Genomic DNA, 4,560 nt, shown 5'->3' on the forward strand with positions numbered 1-4,560 from the left:
TTTTTGGGGGGATTTATGTATCTTCTATCATTGAAACTTTGTAGCCTTAAGTGGAGGCCTGGGCCAGCCAGGGTGTGCAGAAAGCTTGGCTTCCTCCATCACTGGGGGCAACCCTAGCCTCCTGCTCTTTCCAGCTCTGTGGCTGCTGCCATTTCTGTTTGGGTTTATGTATCTTCTATCATTGAAACTTTGTAGCCTTGAGTGGAGGCCTAGGCCCCCAAGGGCAGGCGGAAAGCTTGGCTTCCTCCATTGCTGGGGAAACCCAAGCCTCCCTCCTGCCCTCTGTGGCTTTAGCCATCTTGGTTGGGTTTATTTGCATATTTGCTCCTTATTGGCTGGTGGGCATGGCCTGTGGGTGTAGCAGAGTGATGGTTAATTTGCATGTTACTCTTTTATTAGATAGGACTGATTTTTTACAGCGAGGAAGGGAGAGGGATAGAGAGTTAGAAACATTGATGAGAGAGAAACATCAATCAGCTGCCTCCTGCACACCCCCTACTGGGGATGTGCCCGCAACCAAGATACATGCCCTTGACTGGAATCGAACCTGGGACCCTTGAGTCTGCAGGCCGACACTCTATCCACTGAGCCAAACCGGTTAGGGATGTAACATGTATTTTCACCGTTGCTATATGACATTGAAATTTGTTGTTTCTGTCTACTTAGCATCCCTGCTCCTTTATCCAGTACCAGCACCCCTTTGTCTACTGTGAAACTGTGCCTTCCTCACTCCAACCATTTGATTCTAGGTTACTTCCCTCAGTCAAAAGGGTGAACCAATGACCCAGGTCTGACCAGTCATAATAATGTATCTCCACAGCCACAGTGGTTAGTCTCAGTGATAGGCACATGACCCAAGTTGAGCCAATCAGAGCTCTTTCCTGGGAATTTGCTAGAAAATAGACCCCACTTCATGTGAGTTGTTAAACTGTAATCTTGTAGAGTTGAAGCTCTCTTCAGCTATATACTCGGCTTGTCTGAGGTTCAAGAGAATGAAGCCAACACAGACAGAAAGCAGAGCTGAGAGATGGGAAAGAAAACCCAGAGGGTATTATTTGAGCCCCTAGGTCCACTAATCTCTGAGGGCAGTGCATCCCTTGTCAATAAATCTCTTACAGAAAATAAATAAATGGGACCACATCAAAATAAAAAGCTTCTGCACAGCAAAAGAAACCATCAACAAAACAACAAGAAAGCCCACTGCATGGGAGAACATATTTGCCAATGTTATCTCCAATAAGAGTTTAATCTCCAACATTTACAGGGAACTCATACAACTTAACAAAAGGAAGATAAACAATCCAATCAAAAAGGACCTAAATAGACACTTTTCAAAAGAGGACATACAGAAGGCCAAGAGACATATGAAAACATGCTCAAAGTGACTAATCATACGAGAGATGCAAATCAAAACAACAATGAGGTACCATCTCACACCTGTCAGAATGGCTATCATCAACAAATCAACAAACGACAAGTGCTGGTGAGGATGTGGAGAAAAAGGAACCCTCGTGCACTGCTGGTGGGAATGCAGACTGGTGCAGCCACTGTGGAGAACAGTATGGAGTTTCCTCAAAAAACTAAAAATTGAACTCTCATTTGACCCAGTGATCCCACTTCTAGGAATATGTCCCAAGAAACTGGAAACATCAATCAGAAAGGATACATGCACACCTATGTTCATAGCAGCACAATTTACAATAGCTAAGATTTTGAAACAGCCTAATTGCCCATCAGCAGATGAGTGGATTATAAAACTGTGGTACATCTACACAATGGAATACTACACTGCTGTAAAAAGGAACTTCTACCATTCGCAAGAGCATTATGCTAAGCGAAATAAGTCAGAGAAAGATAAATATCACATGATTTCACTCATTTGTGGAATATAATGAACAACATGAACTGATGAACAAAAACAGATCCAGAGACAAAGAAGTATTGATCAGACCATCAAACCTCAGGGGGAAGGCAGGGGAGGGTGAGGGAGAGGGGGAGAGATCAACCAACGACTTGTATGCATGCATATAAGCATAACCAATGAACACAGGACACTAGGGGTGTGTGAGGGCACGAGCTGGGGGGAGAGGGGCAATGGGGGGCTTAGGACATATATGTAATACCTTAATCAATAAAGAAAAAGAAAGTAAATAGAAAAAATAAATCTCTTCCCCTATACCCTTCTTTCCCATTTATTTTTTGCTAAGTTGGTTTAATGGGGATACTTTTGCTTGCAACAAAAAGAGTCCTGATTAAGAAAATAGTACTCATGTTAATAATATACATGGCTCATATTTCCTCAGGTTGTAGTGCCATGATTTCTTTAACTATTCTAACATTGAATTTTAAAGTGATTTGAAATATTTTTCCATTATAAATGCAGTGTTCTTTTTCATTGCCTTCTGAATGACTTCTAGCAAATTTTCCATTAGTTTCCTCAAACATGGGCCCTTGCTTTGAATTCTGAACTACAAGATTTTAAATTGAGTGATTTACCACCTAATTTAAGGCCATTTGGTTTTGCTTTATCCCTTTTGCTTTTTTACTTCCATTATAATCATTCCATCTGTGATTATACCAAATGTTGTGGCACCATTTGCTCCAGCTGCATGGACACATTTGAATGCATTAGTGTGCTACGTCAGTGATTTAGGAAATCTTTTATAGCATCACGAAGATTTATTTCTGATCATTGTAGGATCTGCTTTTTGATTTCCTTTAACTATTAACCTCAAAAACTATATTGTTCAATTTTAAGCCTTTAAGACTTTTACATTCACTTCAGATATAGAATTACTCTATTATCCTAATATCTATGAAAATGCCTCTGTTTCTTTCATTACTATGAAGTTTCTCTGTACCTCATTTACCTGCATAAATTAACTTTTCCATATTTTAAGATCTAGTTCAAATGTTATTGTTTTCTCTGTGATTTCTTTTATCACTTTGCTCACAATTTGTTTTCTCCTCTCATTGCACTTAGTAAATCTCCCTTGTATCTGTGAGAAGTGATGCAGTAATGGGGTGATGCCACATCAGGGTCCTGTAATAGTCATAGAATTGCCTTGCAGAGAATCATAGGTAGCAATATACTACAAAATATATTACCATCAAATTATGATGAAAGCATAATTTGTGATAGCTAAAGATTAGAAAAAAGTCAAAAGTTCATCATTAGAGGGTTAGTCATAAAATGAAATGTTATGCAACTATAAAAAAGAACAAACAAGTTTTGTAGATATTGATATGATACAACCTGCAAGATATATTATTAAGTATGTGAAGAAGTGGTCCAGCAGAGTAATTAAAAGTGTGGACCCCAGGTCTGGCCTCGGTACAAAGACCAGCTCTGCTATTTATTAGCTTTGTGAATTTGGGGAAGTTTCTCAAGCCCAGTTCCTCAGTTTTTTTCACCTGTGAAATGAGGATGCTAATGGCTACTACCTCACAGGATTGTATGAATATTGAATGAGTTAATGCATGCAAAGAACTCAGAAGAGTGCCTGGCACATAGTAAGACAATTGAACTATAACAATGGAAGGGGATGTGAGTGAATGATTTTTGAATTATGTAATATAATTCATAAAAAATGAAAAATTAAGTATTTTTCAATATATTACTATTAAATATTTTCATCAGTACTGCCTTGTGTTGTAGTATTGTACCTATTCATGTAGAGGGTTATCTCCCCTATTATTATAATGTATTTGAGGATAAGGCCTGGCTTGTCCTCAAGTATGTGCCCTATATGATTTCCAGCATGTTCCAGGCGAGTTCCATATGTATTTGTTAACTGTATTAATAAAATATTCATATTCCTCTCTGCATGTAAATATTTCAGAGCTTTAACATTTAGAAAGTAGTTTTAGAGGATGTCTAAGGGAGCTGATCACATCATTTCAACAGTTAGGAGCAAGTCTAGAGATTTTGTTAGCATAGAAGTTAGGAAGTTTACTTCTACTTGGGACAGTATTATTTCCTTTTCCTTTTTCAAAAAGGAGTTTTATTTTTGCCCCAGCCAGTGTAGCTCAGTTGGTTGGAGCATCATCCCGTACACCAAAATGTCAGGGAGGCAATGAATCAATGTTTCTCACTCTCTTTCTCTCCCTTCCTCTGTCTCTAAAAAAATGAATAAACACATATCCTCAGGTGAGGATTTAAAAATATTTTTTTGGAAAAAGAAAAAGAAAAAAGGAGTCTTATCCTATATAATAAAGATGTAATATGCAAATGGTCGTTACACCATGAAGCTTAACAACCAACCGTGTAACAACCGGATCACAGATCAGCAGGAGGGAGGGGCAGTGAGCTACAAGCGGGCTGTGGAGAGCTACAGGAGGGGGCAGGGCAGCAAGCTATGAGGGGGGCGGGGGGCAGGGGGAGCTACAAGAGGGTGGGGCAGCGGGTGGAGAGTTACTGGAGGGCGGCAGCGAGCTACTGGCGCACGGATTCGTGCACAGGGCTACTAGTTTTTAAATAATGATTTTTAGAACCTCTGAGAAAGGTTAAGAACTTGCCTCCCTGCATACATCTAGCTAGAGATGGAGTCAGGGTTCAAA

This window comes from Plecotus auritus, assembly GCF_963455305.1.
Source record: "Plecotus auritus genome assembly, chromosome: 7".
NCBI lineage: Eukaryota > Metazoa > Chordata > Mammalia > Chiroptera > Vespertilionidae > Plecotus > Plecotus auritus.